Source organism: Dasypus novemcinctus, chromosome 24 (genome assembly GCF_030445035.2).
Source record: "Dasypus novemcinctus isolate mDasNov1 chromosome 24, mDasNov1.1.hap2, whole genome shotgun sequence".
NCBI lineage: Eukaryota > Metazoa > Chordata > Mammalia > Cingulata > Dasypodidae > Dasypus > Dasypus novemcinctus.
This window is the reverse complement of record NC_080696.1, coordinates 6,115,231-6,139,784: the sequence shown is the minus strand read 5'-3', so window position 1 is coordinate 6,139,784 and position 24,554 is coordinate 6,115,231.

Sequence of the window (24,554 nt, the reverse complement as noted above, 5' to 3'; positions counted from 1 at the left end):
CAAGTTTTTAAAAAATCTTATTTAACTCCTAATTTCTGCTGCATCAAGACTAAACTTCTTTCCTGTCTTACCCCATTCTTGTTTCCAAATCCATAATCTGTATCTGGGTTTCTTACTCCTTTATTTTAGAAGGCTTGCCCCAACATCCCTGCTACTTAGATTAAGTTCTGGATGAGTACAGTCAAAAGGCAGGAACTCCCTTCTTCTGCCCAGGCCCATGAAATGGTAACACTGAGAAAACTGGGGTAATGATTAACTTTACCCAAGTTCATCTACACCAGGAGAGGCAGACTAAGAACTTTTACCACCCTCTTCAACCAAGAGTGCTCAGCTCATAAAGTAGAGGTGTCACTCAGAAACATTTGCCTTTGTCCCCAACCCCAGCTCCAGCTTCACAAATTTTATCTGGGAGGCAAGGCAGACCATAAAATAGCTAGTTTTTCTAACCCTTCCCAGAGGAATTGACTTTATCTGAAACAGTGCAGGCTAAAGAACATTCTCAATAACACTAGAATTTATAGTGAAAGGTAATTGGGAAGAGATTCATAGATTCAAGTAGGAACAGGCTAAACTATAGGCAGGTTAATCTGCAGAAGTAAAGTGGGGAAAGAGATTGTTAAATGATCTTTCCTAGAGTCAAAGCAAATAGCAAATACTGATTTTGGGAACTAGTTCTTTCAAGTGAGCCTATTTTGCTTGGATTAGTCTACAGAACAATTTATGCCCCATGTATTGTTGAACAGAGAGCAATTAGACAGAAATTAGTAAAATTTCAGCTGGGTGTGGTCAGAAAATGGACTGTCATCTCATGGGGACTATGGGCATACCCAAAGCTGTGCCTCCCTATAAAGCAACATCAGAAGCTTCATATTGTATGGAAGGATAAGCTTCATTTAAAAAATCCAGCCAGTCACTAATCTGATAAATAAGCAAATAATAATAACAAACACTGGAATCTACACTAGGGGACTGGTACAATGTACCATCTATATATAATATATTATCTAAAATGTGCAGTTTCCAGGGAAAAAAATGTAAGACAAGCAAAGAAACAAGAAAATATGCTCCATACACTGGGGAAAAAAGCAGGCAACAGAAACTGCCTGGGAGAGCAAGCAGATGTCATTTAACAGTAAAATACTTGAAATTTGTCATTATAAATATGTTGAAGGAACTAATAGAACCCATAATTAAATAAGAAAAGGAAAAAAAGAAGTAAAGAAAGTTATGCTAACAATGTTACATCAGATGGAAGATATGCATAAAGGAGTAGCAATTATGAAAAAATGGAAAATTTATAGTTAAAAAGTACAATAACTGAAATACAAAATTTACTAGACAGTCTTGAGAGTAGACACAAATGGGCAGAAGAAAGGATTAGTGAACTTGAAAATAGAGCAGTAGAGATTATGAAATCAGAAGAAGAGAGAAAATTTTTTAAAAAATGAATAGAGCATCAGAGAAATGTGGGACATCAGTAATAACAGCAACAAAAATGTAATTGGGGTAGTAGGAGGAGAGAGAAGAGACAAACGGAAAAAATATTTGAAGAAATGATGGCAGCAAACATCTCATTTAAAACAAACAAACAAACATAAAGCACTAACCTGCACATCTAGAAAGCTCAAAGAGCTCCAAGTAGGATAAAAAACAGAGATCCACAAACAATAAAATCACAGTAAATAGGCAGAAAGCAAAAGCCGTGGTGAAAATCTCAGAAGCAATGAGGGATAAATAATTTGTCACCTACAATGAAACCCAATAAGATTAACAGCTGATTTTTAAAATCTGAAACAATGGAGACCAGAAGGCAGTGGGATAACATATTCAAAGTGCTCAAAGAAAAAACAAAATTGTCTCTAAAGAATTTTAGATCCAGCAAAACTAACTTTCAAAAATAGAGTTGAAATAAAGACATGCCCAGGTAAATAAACACTGAGAGAGTTTGTTGTTGTCAGACCCACTCTGTAAGAACTACCAGAGGAAATCCTTTCAGCTGAAAACAAGTGACTGCACATGGTAATTCAAACTGACATCAAAATTTTTTCTCCTTTCTCCTCTTAGCTGATTTAAAATGCAACTGTATAAATAACATGTATATAATGTATTGTTGGACCCAAAATATATAGAAATATAGCATATTTGTCAAAACAACACAAAGCAGATGGCTGGGAACAAATTTTTATTGGGGTAAGGAAATGACTACAGTGATAAAGTAGGTAAAGTAATAATTATAACAATGTGTTGTTGAACTAATAACATTAATAGATGAAACATATATAGCAATGCCATGAAAAGGGGTAAAAGTAAATGGACCTAAATCATGATGCTATATCTCACTGAAATAATGCTAGTATAAAGCTGAAGCCAATTCTATTAAATTAGGGTAAATATAGTAAATACTACAGATACCGCTAAAAAACTCAAAAAAATGCAGTGAAATAACAATTAAGGAAATTTAAATGCTTTGTTAGAAAATACTTACTCAAGGCAAAAGAAAGCAGAAAGGAGAAATACAGGAACAAAAAAGACATGAGATCTAGAGAAAATAAAAAGTAACATGATAGACATATTTCCAATTATATCAGTTCTGATAGTAAGTGTGAATGGATTAAACAATCCAATGAAGAGGCAGAAATTGTCACACAGATTATAAAACAAGATGCAGCTATATGTTGTGTACAAGAGGCATACTTTAGATTCAAAGGTACAAACTGATTGCGTGTGAAAGGATGAACAAAACTATGTCATGCAAACAGCAATCAAAACAAAAGCTGGTGCGGCTAAATGCATATCAGACAATATAGGATTTAAGGCAAAAGAAAACGTTACAAGTGATAAAAATAGACATTTTAACTGATAAAAGTGTCAAATCATCAGGAAGACATAATAATTATAAACATATATGCACCTAATAACAGAAGACCAAAATATCTTAAGTGAAAACTAACATAAATGAGGGAAGAAATAGACAATTCAACATTAGTAGTTGGAAACTTCAATACCCTACTTTTACCATTGGAGAGAACAATGAGGCAGAAGATCTACAAGGAAATAGAGGACTTTAAAAACACTGTAAACCAACTAGACCTAACATGCATTACAGAGCAAAAAATTTACATTGATCATTTCAGCTAACGCAGAAAAAGTATTTTACACAACCCAACAACTTTTCATGATAAAAACACTCAACCAACTAGGAATAGGATAGTACAAAGTGATAGCACAAAGTGTATACTGACTTTGTACTAGCAGACATTTTGAACTTTTTTCAATCATTTTCAAGGTGAATACAAATAACAGCTTATTCAACTTAATGGCACTTGACAGGAATTTATTGTTCATGTTTTGTGCTTTCCAGGTAAATATTTTCCAAGGCCTGCCCCCCTCTTTTTTTCAACCTTCTCTACCATGCTTTTGATCATTTAGTCATTTGGAATATGATGATTCCTAATCCTTATCCAGGGAAATTGTTGGAGTAAATACACAGATGCAGCTTTAAGGATTATCTGATGGTTTTTTTGCTTTCACAGAACCACTTCCAATAATAGTTGTAGGGGCTGTTAACCAGAAGCCATAGGTATAAATACAGTATGCCATTATCTCTCACTTCTCTTTTCTATCTTTTGGGATTACGAACATATAAAACCCAAGATTTGTGCTATCTTCACCCTTTTTTTCTGCCTTTTCTTTCTGTCCCATGTCCCAAAGAGGAAAATCTAAATCTTCATAGCAGTGCAACCAGGAAATGAGATATAAGTAAATTCTTGTTCTTTTTGTCATCTCGTTTGGGCTTCTTACCTTCTCTTGATATCAGGGATAGTGTAGAATAAGATTGATCCAAATCAGTTTCACAAAATTATAGTTGTAAGGGAAATTAGATATCATCCAGTCTTATATGGCCATTTGACAAAACAGTAAACTGAGGCACAGAGGGTTTGAACCATATGAAAGGAGTTAGGATTTGAAGCAAGTTTTTGAAAAAGAAGTATTTTCTATTAAACCTGCCAAATATGACTTGTCACTATAGATGCTACAGAATGAAAGCTCAATGATGTTGTATTTATGAGTAAAGAAATGTGTATACCATTGAAATAGTAGTGCAAATATAATTCTTTTTCTTCTCACAAAAAACTTTATTTTTAAAGAAGTTTTAGATTACCTAAAAGTAACATCGAAGGTATAGGTAATTTCCATATACCTCACCCTTTCCTCCCTCACATTTTCCCCTATTAATAACATCTTACATTAGTATGATACATTTGATGAACAAATAATGAAGCATTGCTATTAACCAAAGTCTATAGTTTACATTACTGTTTACATTTTGCAACATACACTTTTATAGGTTTTGATAAAATTTAAAACAGCTTGTATCCATCCTTACAAGTATCATTCAGAACAATTCTAATGCCCTAAAAATGTCCTATGTTCCACCTATTCTTCCCTCCCTCTCCCCCTCAGAACCTCTGGTAACCAAAATCTTAATATCAATGTTACACATTCTTCCATTACTACAATAAAAATCAGTCTACTTTAGTCCATGGTTGCATTCCTCCCTTATGTTTGTTCATTCCTCAATCTTGAGGATTTTGGGATGGTGATGCCTACTCTGCTTCACTTTGAGAGGGGGATTAGATTTTATGGAGCAGATGGAAGGGACTGTTTTGCTTGCACTTGTAGATATCCTCTGTTCTGGGGGATGAGGGTTGTCCATCAACATCATTTTGTTAGTTGTCCTGGGCAAGTATGATGAATTAGAGATGGGAGTTGAGCACAACTCTACTGAGATTCAGGGCTCAACTGGCATATGAACAGATTGAAGATTTAAGTCTTTGGAACATATATTTAACTGGTAGAGTGTTAATTATGGTTTCAAATAAAAGAGGTAGAAGAATTAAGTGTAGGGAAATTATAATGAGTCTTATTCTGTTACTTTGAGGAAATAGGTTATCATATATTCCAAGGTAAGGCCCGTGGATGAGGTGCTGATATCATGGGGTTGTGTGCCTTGCCTATAGTGTCAGGCTGTCTCTAGAGCCTTTGAAATCATCACTGTTTGAGGCTTTGTTTATTGTGGCAGTTAGTGACATTTGCCTGAGATGTGCATAAACATAACCCCTGAAACCACCTCCTGACTCACTTTGAAATCTCTTAGCCATAAAAACTCTTTTGTATTAAATGTGTCCCTATTTTGGTCAATGTCTATTTCCAGATGCATCACTGGTTGCTGCTTGGTGGTAATCCCTCAGTACCAGGGAGGCTCATCCCTGGGAGTCATGTCCTACACTGGGGCAGGCAGGTGGAGTTAGTGAATTTATTTGCTGAGTTTGACTTAGAAAGAGGCTGTATTTGAGTAACAAGGAGATGTTCAGGAGGTAACTCTTAGGCAATAGATATTTTTTGGTAAGTTTCAATTTTACAAGAATAAGATTCATAAGTACAAGCATTAATATTGAGGGCTTGGTATTTTTGTCTGTTTTCTTTTATTAGGTACTACCTATATACTCTAGAGATCCTTGCCACTCTATTTGAGATTGTAGCAGGACTCCCCAGAATGGAAATTTAGTATTTTGTTGGGTTTTTTAAAAAGATTTATTTTATTTATTTCTCCCCCCCCCCCCCATTGTTTGCATTTGTTGTGTTCACTTGTTGTGTTCTGGTATCCTCTTTCTAGGAGGCACTTGGGACTGAAACTGGGGACCTCCTATGTGGGAGGGAGGTGCCTAATTACCTAAGCCACCTCTGCCCCCTGCTTTGTTGCATCTCTCATTATGTTTCCTCACTGTCTCTTGGTTGCATCATCTCACTGAGTCATCTTGTTGCATCAGCTCACCATGCCAGCCCATAGCATCAAATTGCTGTCTTGCTTGTATTCTCCAGGAGGCACCAGGAATTGAACCCAGGCCTCCCATGTGGTTGGCAGGAGCTCAGTCACCTGAGTCACATCCATTTCTCCATTTGTTGGTTACTGTGTGGAACTCAACCAACTGAGATAACATCCCGGCCACATTAGCACATTCATATTACATAGAGGCATGCCCCAGGTGCACCCTTCCCCACACATCCCCCATAACTAACACTGCACCAGTGACCCTTCCCTGCCATAGTTACCAAAAGAACACTCCCACAACTGTATTCTCGACCACAGACCTCCACCTTCCCAGAGTTCACCTGTTCCTTCCTCCATCCCTCCCCCCAGTTCCATGGATAGCCCAACCAACCCCCAAATCCACTCACACTCACAATCCAGCATCATCAATCCCACTCACATCCCTGTACCACCATCACCCTGTCCACCTCCAAACCCCTCCCATCCACATTATCATAGATTCTGCCCAGATTGAGCATTGAGTCACCACTCTACTCCCTTTCAGTCTCCTGGTAACCTATCTCCCAGACTCTACTTCTGTGAGTCTGCTCAATATCATTAATTCATATCAGTGAAATCATGCAACATTTGTCTTTTAGTGACTGGCTTACTTCACATAACAAAAGTTCTTTGAGGTTCATCCATGTTGTTGCATGTATCAATGTTTCATTCATTCTTACAGCTGAGTAATATTCCATTGTGTGTATACACCAAATTTTGTTTATCCATTCATCTGTTGATGGACACTTGGGTTGCTCCAAACTTTTGGCAATTATGAATAATGCCATGATGAACATCAATGTGCATATATCTGTTTGGGTCCCTACTTTCAATTTCTCTGGGTATAATTCTACTAGTAGTGGGATTGCTGGATCATATGACAATTCTATACTTAGCTCCCTGAGGAACCTCCAAACTGTTTTTCACAATGGCTGCACCATTCTATATTCCCAACAGCAGTGGATAAGTGTTTATATTCCTCCACATCCTTTCCAACACTTGTAGTTTTCTGGTTTTTTTTAATAGCAGCCAGTCTAATATGTGTAAGATGATATCTGATTGTAGTTTTGATTTGCATTTCCCCAATAGCTAGTGATGTTGAGCATCTTATCGTGAGTTTTTCAGCCATTTGTATTTCCTCTTTGGAAAAGTATCTATTCACATATCTTGCCCATACTTTAGATGGGTTGTTTTTATTTTCAAGATTTAAGTTTTCTTTATGTATGCTAGATATTAGGCCCTTATCAGATAAGTAGTTCCCAAATATTTTCTACCATTTAGTAGGATGCCTTTGGACTTTCTTGACAAACTCCTGTAAAGCACAAAAGTTTTTTATTTTGAGGAGGTCCCATTTATCTATTTTTTCTTTTGTTGCTTGTGCTTTGGGTGTAAAGTTTATGAAACCATTTCCTACTACAAGATCTTGTAGATGTTTCCTTCCAGATTATCTTTAGGAGCTTTATGGTCTTGGCTCTTAAATTGAGACCTTTGATAAACTTTTGTATAGAGCATGAAATGGTGATCCTCTTGTATTCTTTTGAATATGGATATCCAGGAGAACATAATTCTTGTACATCTCTCTAGTTTAGTCAGCGATCCTTTTTCATCAAAACATTTAGAATTGAAGCAAGACAAATGGTAGACAATAGCAAATGTACTTAGAACAACAATGAGCCAGATGTTTGAACTGGGTGGTCTCAAAATCATTCAACATATATCTTAGTCAAATTCATAGTTCTTCAGAAATCTTTTGCTCATATTTCCAAACTTCCCAAAGTTGACCTTCATATTTTATATAATTTGATACAGATATAAATATATAAATTCTAATTTTTTAGTTATTACATAAGCAGCTGTTTTAATTTTAATACCTCAGCAGGCCACATAATTATGGTTCATTTCCCCTTTAATTTCTTTCTTTATTCAACAAGCAGTCAGACATTAGCTATGGCTAGAATAAAAGTGAAGCTTCTGATATCTCCTTTACCGAGCCCATTTCAATAAACTCATGCAATAGTTGTGAATATAGACACTCTATGGAATGTGGGCATTTCAATGATATAGATGGTGTTTTCTGGACTCTTGGGAATGGCTGACAAGTACAATCTCCGTAATTACTAGATAGTGAAGATATCAAAATTAACCCTCCCTGGATTGGTGCCTGGAATTCCATCTTTAGATAGAAAATGCCAATACTCATGAGAACAAATTTATATAAGGTGAATAAGAAAAGAGAGAAGGAGAAAGGACCATGAAATCTAAAGGGAAACAGGGAAAGGTCCAGCTGGAAAATAATGATTGTCCATTTCCATGAATCTAAAATTTAACTGAAGGTATTCCCTGACCCTTTGAACAATTTTTATGAGAAAGCACCGATGTCTGTCCATCCAGATAGAAGTATTCTTGTTGCTTGCCTTCAGCAATGGTACCTTCTGATTTATTCTTCCATGCCATCTCTGTCATTCAAGATAAACCAGATAATTAATGCCTGCAGCATTTAAAACAGTAGAACTCTTCACTAACTTCTTCTTCTTCCTTCCTTCCTTCCTTCCTTCCTTCCTTCCTTCCTTCCTTCCTTCCTTCCTTCCTTCCTTCCTTCCTTCCTTCCTCCCTCCCTCCCTCCCTTCCTTCCTTTTTCCTTTCTTCCCTTCATTCTTTCTTTTGTTTTCATTTTCCTTTCAGAAACTACACGTGGAAGTCATGGATATTACCATGATGACAAGAAGGGGCATGACCAGACGATGTTTAATTCATGACTAGGGAGGTGGTACAGGTCCCCTAAGCAGACAGTGTGTGTTTGTTAAATAACACTGTGGAACCCAGACATTTTCCTGTTTCGTCCTGTTTTGAAATTTTCAAAAATGATTTTTCCAGGCTTCGCCCCATCCATTACTTTTAATAACGACTTTATTGGGATACCAATTATTTTCTTTGGGCCAGAAGAGAAGTGTTAAGTTGTATTTCTTCTGTAATTTAAGAATTCTTTTCATGGATTTCAAGTATGTTATTCTGTACATAGTATGAAATCCAAAAAGCTGGAGTGAAGAATTGAGAATGCTAAATTTTGAGGCAAGCTGAGAGATTCTTCTTCATTTGCTTCCTATGGAAAAACAGCTAAGGAGCATAGCCGAATCTGCAATATTGATTTCAGTGTTGAGAGACTTCCATTTTGGAATGCTTACATTAATATGGCAAAAAAAAAAAATGTTTTGGAGGAGATGAACATGCACCTAAGATTTGATGTAAGCTGACAACCTGTGCTGTGACCTTCAAATTCTGGCCTGAATGTCACCAGTAGGTAATAAACAGAAATCACTGTTCATTGAAGTCAATCAGCCAGTCAACCCATGCAGCCTTCTCCTTCCCACATTTATGGAATTTGACTATTTAAATATATCTGAAACAATCTAGGCACTCAAGGAACTTTTAGCTCAAAACTTGCTGCAGGAAGACTTCTGAATAGACTGAGTTGATGGCTGCCTGGTAGTATGAATTTGGGGAACTGGAGAGTCTTATGTCAACCAAGAAATGCCTCCACACATTTTCTCCGGTGCCTGCCATTCTGAAAGGAGTTAAGTCTTTTTTTCCCGTTTATATGCCCGTTGATTTCAAAGGAAACACCCCTTGGGGTATTTTATATTGAAGAATGTTTGCACTAAGGTGAAAAGGATGGAAAATACATCCCATTTTAAGAAACTGATTTGACAGGAGAGGTGAGTGGGAGGGAGAGAGGAGACAGAAGAGAGGAGAAGAGATGGGGAGAGGGACGGGAAGAAAATTCAGGACTGGGAAAGAAGATGGAAGGACTCTGAGAGAAGGGAGAGAGGAGGGAGAAGAGAGAGAGGGAGGGAGGAAGAGAGGAAGGGGGAGGAAGGAAGGTGGAGAAGGAGAGAGGAGGGGAGGGAGGAGAAAGGAGGAACATATGCTGAAGGGCAGGGGAAACTTAGCTGGAGCCTGTCAGTGGAGAGTAGAAATTCACAGCATGTGGCACCTGCAGCTGGTTAGAAGCACACTTGGATCTGGCATGACGGGTGGACACAACCTACCATGTTTTAAACAACCAGCAAGCCATGTTTTCCAGGACTTAACATTGTAATGAACGGCTTCACTTTGCATAGATGTTTTCAAAAGCTGTGTCGTCCAGGTGGAGGTGTTTAAAGAGACTGTGCTTAGACAGAGGGTATCTGGCTCCTCTACAGAGAACACCTGGACCTAATTACTCAGTCCCACTTTTTCTCCCATGTAGAACCCCCAGGTAATGACTCTGCAGAACACAGGCGGTGCATAATATTTACCCCACACCCCCAAACATCTTCGAAGTTAGCCCAGTGGGGCAGAAAGTCACTGGCTGCCAAGGGGTAGATTTTAGTCTTGGATCCACTGCCTATTAGCTGTGAGACCTGGTATTATTCAATGAACTTTTCTAAGTCTTGCCTTCTTCCTGGGTAAAATAAGGCTATTAATGACCTGCCACAAGATAGGGTTGGTCTCGGCTGAGTCTTAAATGAGAGAACATCCTCAATAAAATCTGAAAAAGCCCTTGTAAGCCTTTGTGCACTGTCAGGCTTTGAACAAATGGAAGGGATTATTTTAATTATCACTGCGTATTTGATTTTAAGTGGTGGCCCACTTAGAATACTCAGAGAGTTAAAGAGAGCCAAATTTAAACCAGTCACCATTCACAGCTCACTAAGTTCTCTGTGCATATGGCTTTTTCCACGGGGTGTGGTGATGAACTGTTGGTTCAGTATTCATTAGCACAGGCCTTTACGTTAGCTTCTGCCATCACAAGTCTCACTGGGGCCAGAGAACTGATGATAATCTCTGCCTTCAGTTTGGCAAAACATTAAAGAATAAGACAGACTCAAGGAGGCCCTTGGTGTTGATTTTTCTCTTTTGGTGGGACCCATACAGCAGCCCAAGGCAGGAAGGATATGGCCCCCTATTCTCACATTTGTGGTGCCTCTAAGCCCCAGATACCCCAAAGCTGTCCCAGACTATCAGAAAATCACCCTGTAAACCAGACTCACCAGAAAGGACCCCTCTTAGAAAGGGAGGCATGTTTAAGAAGGTCACCCCCTCGGAAGAGGTCACGGTAACTCCATCAGTGACGACGGAGTGATGGAACCCCAGGCACCCTGGTGGAAGGGTAGGTCTTGTGTAGACAGGCAAGCCCCTCTGGAATCCCATGAATGGCCCTACAGGGCCAAACCTGCTTCTTCAATAAGAGCCTAGAAAACATGACCCATTTTGCAAAGATCTGTGTAGTTAACTCAGAGGCCTGGAAGTTAAAGGTAGCTTTAGTTACTACTCATTATTTTAAGTGTGAATTTAAGTAAGAGCCCTGAGAATATGCCAAGGCCCCAAGATGGTGGCCTCCATTCTTGAAGGTCTTTGAGCAGATGTGGTTGGTTTTTCACCACCTAGAGATATTTCCTTATTCAAGTTGTCCTTCCAGTAAGGCTGGTGATAAATTTACTAATGCTAATATGGCAGAAGAGGGTGAGATTCAAAATAATGAGCCAGGGAAGTAGCTGTGACTCAAGCAATTGAGCTCCAATTTACCATATGGAGGGCCCAGTTTCCAGCCCCGGAACCTCCTGGTAAAAAAAGGAAAATAAGGTGTCCCAGACCTGCTCACATGTGGAGAGGTGACAACCAATAAGATGATGATGCAACCAGGTAGAAAATAAATGAATAAATAAACCAAGTAGCTGTTTAGAAACAGTAAGTGATGTTAATGTTAAATACATAATACTAATCCTAGCTATTTCATAGTATAATGGCTTTACATATTAATATTAATAAAATTAGTATCCCTAATAGCCTATGTTTTATATTATGTATTTATAATATTCTAATGTTTATTATCTTATATTTAATGTAGTACATGTATATATTGATAGGATGTCCTAAATAAGATATATAATATTAGTGTTATATTAGCATAATAAATATACCTTTTAAAGAGTTAAATAATTAAAATATCATGTATGCCTTATATAGTTTACTTTTTACTTTTAAAAAAATAATGCTGTCCATATCAATATTAATGTAAGAATATAGTAAAGACTTTAATCATTATATAGTATTACAGTAAATATGTTCCATATTTTCCAGAGAGATTAAACTAAATTTTTTCTCTTTAAAATGATGCTGCATATGTTATGTACCAGAGAGTTCCAGATCATAGCAATTCTGTGCTCTTCACAGGATGCACAGAAAGGTTAAGTACTTGCCCAAGGTGACGTGAACAATGATGGAAAGCTAGCATTTCATTTGCGGGGGTCTGACTTCAGAAAGAATTACTCCAGAGCACCAGATCAGTCAAGTGGAGTTCAGGGACATACAGGTCCATTCTACTAGCTCTGAATGGTCACTCCCATTCAGCCTCTTCTAGGGACCCCTGGAAAGTAACTTAATCTCTTCAAAGTTGGAGAGGAATGCTGGTCTGGTGCTGGCACTGGGGTGAAGAAGGAAGAGGCAAGTCTATTCATTGGCCTTTATAGGAAGAGAAGATGGAAATCTCTGGGCACTGGATTATCCTAATGGGAGAGAGGCCCCAGAATAGAATCATAAGCATGGGCAAACGCTGTTTAAATTGATTAGAGCATTGATTCTCAAATGTGATTCCCAGACCTAGTGCCAGCATCACCTGGCAGCTGGTAGAAATGCAGATTCCGGGACATACCACAGACATGGTGAGTCAGAAACTCCAGGCACCAGGTCAAGCAAGCTGTGCTTTAACAGGCCTTGCAGGTGATTCTGATTCACTCTAGAGTCTGAAATCCATTGAATTAGAGAAAGAAAGGAGACACAAGGTAGTGAGGCTTTGGATTGTTCTAGCGCGTTTGCATGTGTGTACAATTGACTCAGAGTGGACTAATCAGCCAGATGCACTGATGTCACCCAAGTGACAAATGACCTGCAACATTCCTGCCTTGTAAAAGCTGTTTCCAAGCATGGGTCTCTGTTTTCTCCCTTGTCTTCCGCTTTCCAAGTTGCCGCTTTGTAAAGTCCTATGAACAACAAGGGGATATGTAATGTTGTCCGGAATTAAGCCCAAGGAGAAGCTAAAAGTCACCTTTTTCCGTAAAGTCATGGTGTACTTGCCTCATTTCCTGCTGACTGACTTTCTCTGGGGAGTAGAAACCAGGAAATCTTTGAGGCAGGTGCAGTTACACCAGATGTTAGAAAGCCTCCGACAGCTCACGGCTTCCCCTGTTTGTTGTTAACTGAGCAGTTCCTCACGCACAAGTCACCTTCACTCCTCACCAAGAAACGCCTCTTTCCTAGTAAGGCAGTGTGTTTCTCCAAGGAATTATACTCCCTTCTGCTTTCCCAGAAAACTTCTTCTGTGGCTCTTTTTTAACTTCCACCTCTTATAAACTGCCCTTACCTACATACCCCCTTCACTTGAAAACCACAATTATCTAGAAACAAAATGTCTCTTGTAAGCATCATCCACTAGACAGATGTTTTTCCCTTCAATTGACTATGACATAAAGAGACAAAAGAAGGAGAAAATTTTCTGGAATTCAATTTTTTAGAAGGCATAATAAAAAGTGATAAATGTGAAAAGTTGGACTAGAACAACTGTTAAGCACAGGAGCTGGGGTAGGCCTGACTTGCCTGGCAAATGGTTGGGTGAATTTCACAAGTTATTTAACCAATCTGTGCCTCTTCTGTAAAATGGGGGTAATAACTCCTAGCTCATAGGGTTGTTGGGAAAATTAAATTAGTTAAATTACAAAAATCCATTAAACAATGGTCTGGAAGGTTTTGAGCACTCCATAGTGGCTTATCGTATTTTTATTAACATAATACATCACTAGAAAATATATCCAATTACATTCATCAACTTATATTTACTAGGACAGGAAAATAAGCTATTCTGGAGAATGAGAAGCTAACCTTTGATTGTTTCCTTTGGAGGCAAGAAATTTCCTCCCCATACTGCCTAATTAACTCTTCTGTGAAATAAATTTTCATACACATTTGTCCTAACTCCTCAGCTGATCTTTGAAAGCAGGCACTTTACTTTACTCTTCTTTGTACAACCCAGAATACTAAGTAGAACAACGTTCTTATCACAGTAGATTCTATTTTCTGAAAGACACTTTCCAGTCAACAAGAAAGAATAACTGCCCCTCATGCCTCCTTCATCCTGGCTCTTTGAGGTTTAACTTTTTTTCTGCTGTTTCTCAGGACACACCCACAGTGCTGTAAATGGGCTGGCTCCTGTGTTGATTCTCTCTTTTATTTTTTTTAGAACTTCTTTTTTTTTCTTTCCCCCCTCCCCATCCTCCACTCTTGCTTATACTGTCTGTGTCCATTCACTGTATGATCTTCTGTATCTATTTCTCTTTTTGTCTTCCCTTCTTGTCTTTTTTCCTCTAGGATTCACCAAAATTCGATCCTGGGGAACTCTGATGTGGAGAGAGGTTCCCTGTCAACTGTGCCACCTCAGTTCCTGGTCTCTGCTATGCCTCACCTTGACTCTCTCCTTCATCTCTCTTTTGTTGGGTCATCATCTTGCTGTGTGACTCATTTGCGCAGGCACTGGCTCACTGTGCAGGCACTCAGCTTGCCACATGGGCACTGGCTCACCATGCGGGCACTGGCTCACCATGCAGGCACTCATGCGGCCTTTGGCTCACCATGTGGGCACTGGCACACCTCGTGGGCACACTTTCTCTTCTTCCTTTTCACTGGGCAGTCCCAGGGATGGAACCCAGGCCTCCCATATGGTAGGGGGAGGCCTTATCACTTGAGTCACATCCACTTCCTGCTGTTGATTCTTTAAAGTGGAGACCAGGTCAATCAACCAGGTCATGTCTAGGTGAAGGAGTCACTGTAGAAAATTCTAAATAGGTCCATGATGTGGTTCTTGCTCCCCCCCTCCCATATTATGGGACTACCAGACTTGACCATTATGAAAAAATTGGTGGAGCAATAAAGAAAGTAATCCGGGGGACATGCTGTGGACATTTGGGAAGGGAGAGCCCAAAGTGGATGGCAGTTGTCAGAATAGACTTCACAGAGGAGTAGGGAACTGACCTGGAGCTCTTGCTACCCAGCCTAAAGGCCCCCCACCTGTCTGAAGTGCATGATTGCACATCACAGAGCACAGCCACTCCACAGCCAGGCTGGTTGGAACTGACACTCTAGCCGAAAAAGAATAATCTGGAAAAAGTTTCCTGTGACAATGACCAGTAGAAGTGCTGTCACATGGCATTAAAATGCCACAGCTAGTTCTTAGGTTAATAAATCCAGTGAGTATAACAGGTTGCAATGCCATCATCCTCTCACCAAAACGTTGTCTCTATGGTACATAAGAGAAAATTCTCCTTTGTGAAGCTTTATGTTGAGGCTGTAACATTTTATAATGTATGGATGTTTTCTCTAATGTGGCAAGCTCTGTTGATCCTGACCTTCTATTATGCTGGCCTTTTGCTTACAAGGTTCTGTGCTAACCAGCTGATCATGAGAACTTCAAGTCCTGCAAGAAACAGTTGCTACCCTAAAGCACTCATCAATGTGCCTGGAGGCTGGGATTCCGTCCTACTCATCTACTGCCCGGCACCGCCACATACCAGGTAGTCTATACATGCTTAGTGAGGGAATTAAATGAATTAATTTACATTCCATTTAGATTTATTGTTGTGGATTTTATTGCATTCCATTTTGAAAAGCTAGTAAATAAAGGGTATTATAACTCATGGCACCTCACTGTCAATCATAAAAGTTAAAAAGAACATCCCATCACAACCAAACAAACTTGACCAAAATTTACGTTAGGCCAAAACTATGATGATGATGATGATGATGATGATGATAACTCTCTCAGACTGTAGCTTAAACTATAACTTTGGGACATGCCTGTATATTTTTCCATCTATGCCAGGATAAGAAGACCAGTTGTACCTTTTAATTCCCTCCATTGTAGTTTGTATCTACGAAACACAGACTTTGGGGTCACCGTTATATCTCTGTTATAGTCTTGTGTGTGTGTGTGTATTCTGTCTTGAAATGATAATCCAGTGGCTTCCAAACCTGACTTCTCATCAGAATTCCCTGGAGAGCCTGTGAAAGTACAGCTGCTTGGGCCCCACTCAACCACCACTGAATTGGAACCTCCAACAGTTAAGATTGACAGATAAAATACAAGACACCAGTTAAATTTGAATTTTGGGAAAACAAGAAACAGCTTTTAGCATATGTCCCAAATAGTGCATGGTACACACTTGTACTAAAAATTATTTGCTATTTATATGAAATTCAAATTTAACTGGGCACCCTTTTTGTTTTGTTTTGTTACTAAATATGGGAACCCTTCCAAGGCTAGAACCCAGGAATCTCTATTTTCAGCAGTTTCCTGGCTAATTCTGTCAAAGCTATGTCTTGTTTTGTTTTTTTAAATTCTTTTCTCTGTTTATTCTTCTTTTTGAAAACCACACTTCAGACTTAAACCAAAGTGCTATCACACAAGAGCCTTTTTTTTTTTTAAATTGGGGAGTTAAATATTTCTTATGTAGGTAAAGCTACCTTAAACTTATTCATGCTTCAAAGGAAGCATTTTTTCATGCTTTTTTAAATAATATTTTTTTCAGACATCTTATCATTTAGGTGTCCCTTAATTAGAGAGGTTGCACCCATTCTTTTATTTTTATCCATAAACATTTCCACTTTATGTTTAATAATTCAGTGGAAGCCATGGCTATCCAGTTCCTTGTGTGATTTTCAACCCATAGCCGAGGAAAAAAGAAGAGAAGCGCACACGGGTGGGGGAGGGGGATGTCTTTCCCACCAGGATAATAAAGCTCTTCATTTTCTCCCGTGGGAGAAGGGCAGTCCTAAAAGCTTTATCACAGACTTAGAATGAAGCCAAGCGATAACCAAGGCTTCTTTAGCAATCCCCCTGGTGAGGTGGGGTGGGCGCGTGGAGGGACGTCTCTCCATTAAACCAGGTTTAATTCTCAGGGAGAATTCCCCAGTCCCCACGGCCGTTAGGGGGCGTGAGGACCCAGAGAGGGACAATGGCAGGGCAGCACTGTGAAATCCTGGAACGACTCCGGAGGTGGAGAAAGCCCCGATTGCGCCCGGGGGGCTGCGGGGCCCGGGGGGCTGCGGGGCCCGGGGGGCTGCGGGGCCCGGGGGGCTGCGGGGCCCGGGGGGCTGCGGGGCCCGGGGGGCTGCGGGGCCGGGGCCCCGGGAAGCCCCAGCGCAGGTAACCGTGGCTGATCTGCACACACAGTTGCTGGTGCCCCTGACACGCTGTCTGCAGAGCGTGAGCAAGTGAAGTGCAAGCCAGGGGGCCCGGCCTGCGGCGGGGGGCGGCGGCAGCCCCCCGCGGACCCTGAGCCAGGCTGCAGTGAGGGGTCTCTGCGCCCGCGAGCGCGCGGCACGGACCGCAGCGGAGGAGACCCGGAGTATTTCTGAGTTATGAGCATGTCCTCTTCAGGTGTTCCGTAAGGAAGATCTAGAAATAATTCATGCAAATGCTCCTCAGGGCCTCCACCACCCGAAAAAGACAGGGGAGAAAGAAGGAAAGAAAAACAGGGAAGGGCAGTGATGGTGATGCTTAAAAACGTATTCTCTTTTGAGAAAAACTGGTAGGAAACGTACCTGGAAAAGTTTCCTGTAAAGTGGACTGTTCAGGCCCATTCCTCATTGCTCGTTTTAAAAGTGTACAGCATAATTATTAAGTTTCATTTGGTATGAGCTGTTGGTGGCTTGAGGAAGTGCACTGCCATTTGTTTCATACATCTGGCTTTGGAGCCTATGAAACACCTATTAAAAAAAAAAAAGATGCATTCCATAGCATTTAAAGTCTTCCTGGCTTCTAAAGTCTTCCTTTCTTCTAAATTCAGAATCACACTGAAACCCTGAGAGAGGCAAATTCGATTTAAATTTGGCAAAGGATAGCCTTAGTTCAGGTGAGGGGAAAAAAGTATAAACAAGCAATAAAATAAGACTTCCTGGAGTGTTAAGTTGTGAAACTTTTGATTTTGAAAAATAAGGTTATTTACTGGGAATTTCACTGCTGCCTTCTAAGTGCTCTGTGGAGTGCAAACTGAAGGGGCAAAAATAAGACTCTGTGGAGAAAAGGGAAAAAACTGAAGCTCCTCCCATTCCAGCCTCTCTCAGGTACAACTAGTAAGTCCACCAGGGGCTGGCGGTGGATTTTCCCAGCCATCTCATCTGGTTCCAAAACCCTTAAGGAAAGAATAGTTGAGGGAGGGGGAGCCTTCACCGCTAGTGACAGTATTTCAGTGACAACAGCTGACCACAGCAGCAAGCAGATCACGGAACAATACTGGCCTTTGATCTCTATTACTTCTTGGGTTCACTTCTGGACACAGAATTCTGGGATGCCCACTAACGATCTCATCTGACCCGAAATCCATCTTTAAGCACAAATGTTTCTTGTTCTCCCTTTTTACTTTGTTGTGAAGTCTAATTTCCTATCTGGCCAAGTATTTTTGTAAGACATCATGTTTTCCCCCAGTTTGCTCATGAAGGCTTGAAAACATGGAGCATGGAGAGAAGGGAACTACAATGCATGCAGGAAACCAATTAAGCAGAAAGAGAAAGGAAGTATAAATTTATGTAGCGCAAGCAATAAAGTGTATTTATGGAAACTGATTTTCTCAAAATAGCTCTAGTGGGCTAAATATTTCCTTTCCGGTAGTTTTCTTTTTAAACACGGGGGAGAAAATGTCCACAAGTCTGAGGCTTATGGTCTACAATAATCTCCACTGGTTGTAGCTACTCAAAGGATTATGGCCATTCCTAACAGTAAGAAGTGTCTAGTAAAGCTATGATTTCATTCCAGTAAAACCCACTCTGACCTGAACAAAGATCAGAAAGAAAGCAAAGACACCTGTTCTATGCCAAATGAAAGATGGGGTCTTAGGGTAGCCCTGGATTTCACGCCAACAAATCAGAAGAAAAATGAAAATGCGTAAACACACATACATGTATAGCCTCATATGTCTCAAATAGTTTCGCCAAACTTAACCTTGGACTTGGAATAATTGGAATAAAAGAGGAACAAGATCCTCAATAAAACATCAGGCTTGAGGCTACGGAAATGTTTCTGCTGGCCTTTTTAAAGTGTTGGCACTTTGTATAGATTAGTGAAGAAGACTGCAGGTGCAGATGGGGAGGGGGCGGGGGAGGGCTGGAGGGGAGGAGGGACAAGAGCACCTGGGAGCACAGAGTGGGTGACAGGAGCATCCCAAAGGGCAGAGCAGGGGGCACTGGCCTTAAAACCTCAGCTGGAGCTCAGCTCCAGGCCAGGGAAAGAAGCCTTCCACGAAAGAATGCACGCCTCGTGATTCCACCTATAGGAAATCATGAACAAGTTATGGCAGAAAAAATCAGAAGACTGTTTGCCCCTGAGGAGTGGGTGGAGGGGGATGTGCAGGGACTGAGAAGGGACACAAGGAGCTTTCTGAGATGATTGTAACATTATGCAGATGTGTGCATTTGTCATAGTTCAGCAAATACAGTTTGTGCATTCCATTTAAGGTACATTTTACTGCAAAAGGAAAATGTCTGTAAACATATATTGAGGTCTAGTTAATGATATGCTCTTAAAGTATTCAGGGGAAAGTGTCCTGGTGTCTGCCATTTACTTTGAAATGCCCCCAAAAAGGAACATGATTAATGGAAGTTTAGAGGGATAGATAAATGGATAGATAGGTGATAAAGCAAGATAGTAAAATGTTAATGGTCGTATCTAGGTGGTGGGTATTCCTTTAAAATGCATTCAACTTGGCTGTACATCAGAAAATCTTCATATAAAAAGTTGGAAAGAAAGATATTGTTCGTCACTTTCTTCGCCAATTCAGTAGACATGAGTCACACAGAGTTACTGAGCCCTTGAAACAAGGTTCATTCAAATAGAGATGTATATAAATATAAAAAAATTCCCTGGATTTTAAAGACTGTATGAAAACAGGAATGTAAAACATTGATTTTTATATTACTGCATGCTAAATGAGAGTCTCTTTATACACGGGGTTAGATGGTGTGTTTTTAAACTTAACTTGACCTGTTTTTTTTTAATGTGGCTACTAGGAAATGTTAAATTACGTGAGTGGCTCGCACGTTAGATAGAGCTGACCTCAAGGGTCCTTTTCCAGCCGTTTCTCGTCCTCTCCGCAGCAGAATGTGAAGGGCCCACCTCCCACCCTGTTCTTGAAACCCACCCCCTGCTTGCTGCAAAAGCTTGCCTTGCCTCCTTTCTCGTGGATTACCTTCCCATGCATTAGAGCAGCTAGCAAGTGGCAGGTTCAGATCTCTAAGCCGGGAGCCTGTCCCCATGTTTAACAATAAACCATGCTGCTCTCCTACTGGTCTCATTGGGATTAACCCACATCTTCTGGGGAGAAAAAAGAGAAACCACCGAAGAGAACAGCTACAGGCAAATCATCGTAATTGTTTACAGGGCAGCGGATGTGCCTCAACAGTTAGAGTGTCCGCCTACCATAAAGGATGTCCAGGGTTCAAACCCAGGGCCTCCTGGTCCGTGTGGTGAGCTGGCCCATGCGCAGTGCTGCCATGCTCCAGGTAGTGCCGTGCCACACAGGCGTGTCCCCTGCACAGGGGAGCCCCATGCCCAAGGAATGTGCCCTGTAAGGAGAGCCGCCCCACACAAAAATGCAGCCTGTCCAGGAGTGACGCCGCACACACACAGAGCTGACGCAGCAAGATGACGCAACAAAAAGAGACACAGATTCCTGATGAAAATGCAAGCAGACACAGAAGAACATACAGCCAAGGGACACAAGACAGCAAAGAGTGGGCGGGGGGGAGGGGGTAGAGGGGAGAGAAAGAAATAAAAAATTTTAAAAAGGAAATTGCATAAAGACATGTGTAGGCAAAAGTGAGAAGTGGGAGAAAATAAATCCCCACAGGCCCTTCTGCATTTCTCGCGTCCAGTGGGTCTAGGCAAAAGGCCTCCTCCCGTTTCCAGCTGCCTCCCCAGCCAAATGCTTCTGTCTCTTTCCCCGGCCCCCCAGGGTGGAAGTAGGTGCTTGGTTCCGCGCTACTAAGGGAACCCACTAAGCCTCAGCGCTGTCAAGGCCTTAGCGTGCACCTGTGCACCTTAGTGTAGAGGCTGAAAGACGGTGGAGCCCGGCGCCCAGGTCTGACCACGCAGGAGGGGAGTCGTCGAGAAGGTCCTGCGCAGAAAAGGCAGAGCTGCACAAACGGCACGTTTTCCCATTACCCTCTCTCTCCATACCCTCTCCCCCCGCCAACACACACGTGTGTATTTAATCACAACCAGGACACGGGCGAGGCCGAGGAGGTGAGTGCGGGACCCAGAGGCTGGACTTGGGGACACGCTCTCGGCCCTCGGGCCGCGCCAGGCGCCTGGCCCCATCCACTGTTCTTTCTCCCTGTTAGCTCCATTATTCCTAGATAAACGCACTCCTAGACCATGTACTTAACCTCTCTGTCTCCTCATGTAGAAGTAATAGTATGGAGCGAAGGTAGCTCAGGGGTTAGTGCCACCTTTGTGTGCACGAGGCCCTGGGTTCAAGCCCCGGTACCTCCTAAAAAAAAAAACAAAGGGAGTAATAATCCCCAGCTCATGGTGGTGGTATGAGAATTCTATGAATTGGTACACATAAATGTACCCAACAAGGCTCTAATGTATTACGCTTTTTAAAAATAATCTTATTGCAGTAATATCAAGTTTGAGTCATTTAAAGTTTTATATTGAAGCACCAGTGATCATGTGGCTCTGAGTTGTGCTATTTAGAAATAAAGCATGCATGTCAGTGTTTCTGCCACTTCTAGCCTTGCTATAGTGGAAATGAACTATATGCTCTCTGAAAACAGAAAAAATAAACTTAGATTAGAAAAATAAGTTTAATTTTGCAAACGATAAAATCCACCGGAAAATTCGAATTAGTCCCATCTGCACTTACTTCCGTTATTGTTTGCAATATGTGCCATAGATTTTCTTTTTTGTAAATGATGGTCAAATAATTCAGGACCTCACAAGAGCTCAAGTGTTGAACTTTAATTTTAACTCTGGTATTTTTTTCATGAGTGTGGGAAGAATTGGGCAGAGAAATGCACTTTTTGCTGTGTGGAGGGCAATGGGGTCCAGTGGCTTTATTTTCACTATTAAAATCTGTATAAAAATAACATTATTATGACACAGTGAAAGCCCCTACAATATGTCAAAATGACTAAGAAAAGAAAATAAAAGTCAGGGAACTTTAAGTGGGCTTGATTTTGAAAGCCAAATATTTTTAGAAAAATGTAATGAAACCTGCTTATGGCTTTCTTACTTTCAACATTTCCCTACATCAAATATTTATCTTTCAAAAGCCTGGCTTAGTAAAAACAGATACATACACACACACACACATACACACAAGATATTTCTTCATTCTCCACATTTCAAGCTCTTAGCATTTCCCTTTTCTGGTCCTGGGGAAAATATAATAAAGGATCGGCCCTCGCAAGAAAATGGACTAGCAGTGAAGTAAGTAAACTACCAATGGAGAAAATAGCACTTCTTTTCTTATAGGTCTTCCCCTGACCAAAATTGGGCTTCCCTGGGTCAGCTTGGACCTGTTAGACTTGTCCTAGCAGGAATTGCCACATACGGGACCTTCAGAGTACCGAGGCACTCACTGTGTGGATAACTGTTGCTGAGACCTAAAGAAAAAAGAACAAAAACTTTAGGAGATAAAAATATAACAATACCTCATCCAGACTCTAACAACTTTTGCCTCAGACTATCAAAATCACTGGGGCAACAGTACATACCGGGTCTGGTTGCTCTGATTTTTGGTCCTGCAATTCCAGAGCTTCCCTGCATGAGGCAGAGTTGTCTGAGTCTTAAATATACTTTGAAATATGAATTAGCGAAAGCCAAGGCACACAAAGAAAAGTGTTTCCCCTTAGGTGGCAAACATGCCCATCAATTAATACTGGCTCATTTCAGCCAATGAGCTAAAAGAATGCTTGGCACTCGGGAGTAAGGTGTTCTAGCAGCTGTAGTAAGAAAGCCAGGAAGTACATCATTAACATCTACTACTGGCTCTAAGACTCACCTCCTTGGGTTCTTACCTAAGCCATATCCTGGGCTGTCAGCAGATGGCGCTGTTCCCTGAGGTGCAAAGATGATCAGAGTCGCCTACCTCTTTAATACTGGATTGTGCTTCACAAACCGTAAGGTGTAGGAGTGTAGGAGATTAGGAATCACTTTCTCAAAAAGCTGAAAAGCCAAAAATATTTGCCGTTGAGAGTTCACCAGGATATTTCGTCATCGGAAAGTGAAGTCCTTATAAACCTATCTCCGGAAAGGTTGTTCCTCATCTGTGTTGAAACTGACTTCCTCTTATGACCCATTTTAAAAATACTGTTTCCAAAGAGAAATTTGCTTTTGTATCTTCCATGCTATCTGGGGTTGTTACAGGACAGGATGCTCCAGGGGATGTCTGCGATGGACGGAGTTCTGGTGGAACACACGTGCAGGATGGCTATTGACTCAGTACTCACTCGATTTGCAAATGGAAGAATGGAGCCTTGAAAGGTTTTAACCACCTATTGCAGAATACGACGCAGGATGTGATCCAACTTCCCATCAAAAACACCAGAGCAGTTGTAAATGCAGATCTCCAAGCCTTACCCCAAACCTGCTGCATCAGAAACCCTAAAACCTGTTTTGTTTTGTTTTAAATTTCCCCAAGCTGTTTCTGAAGCAGCTGGGCCATTATTAGACAAGTGATAACTTCCGAACAGTATAACCAGTTCCAACGATACAATAAAGATCTCCTATGATATTAAAAAAACTTGCAAAAGCATGCGTAATTTAGCTTTCAGAGACCAAAGGACAGTATCGTTCCTGGAATTACGTCTTGAGAATTCACTTCTTTGGGTATAAATATCCATGCCAAAAAGTCACTTATCTAAATAAACTCAAGGAATTCATTCACTTTCATGAGAAAAATCTGTGAGTAAAAATCTATGATGTTGAGTCATTCTTTCCTATGCTCAGTTATTGAGCATTCCTTTCAACATTTGTTACCACATAATATATGTTAGGCATTCAAATTATGCTACTAAGTCCCCACTCTGAAAAGCATCCCAAGTACAGATTGGATCAGGAAAGGTAAATAGCACTAGAAACAAGAAACTATAAAATAGGTCATAATTCACTGAATGTAAAGAAGAAACACAATAAGGTAATTGTCATGGATAAAATATAATGATGACTCCTGACTAGGGGTAATCTTGGTTTCGTCCTAGAAGAGATGATGCATTTTCAATGAGAAATCATCCATGGAATACCATTTGCTAAAAACAGTCATTTTGAATGGGCACCATTTTCCTCGGAAGAGCCAATATAAATAGCCTGGATGTTTGGCAGTACTTAAAGAAATGGAATATAGACTTGCCATGTGACCCTGCAATACCATTACAGGGCATATACCCAGAAGAACTGAGAGCAGAGACATGAACAGACATCTGCACACTGATGTTCAGAGTGGCATTATTAATGATTGCCAAAAGTTGGAAACAACCCAGGTGTCCATCAACTGATGAATAAACAAACTGTGCAGTATACACATGATGGAGTAGTATGCAGTGGTAAGAAGAAAGGAAGTTGTGAAACATCTAACAACATGGATTAATCTGGAAGACA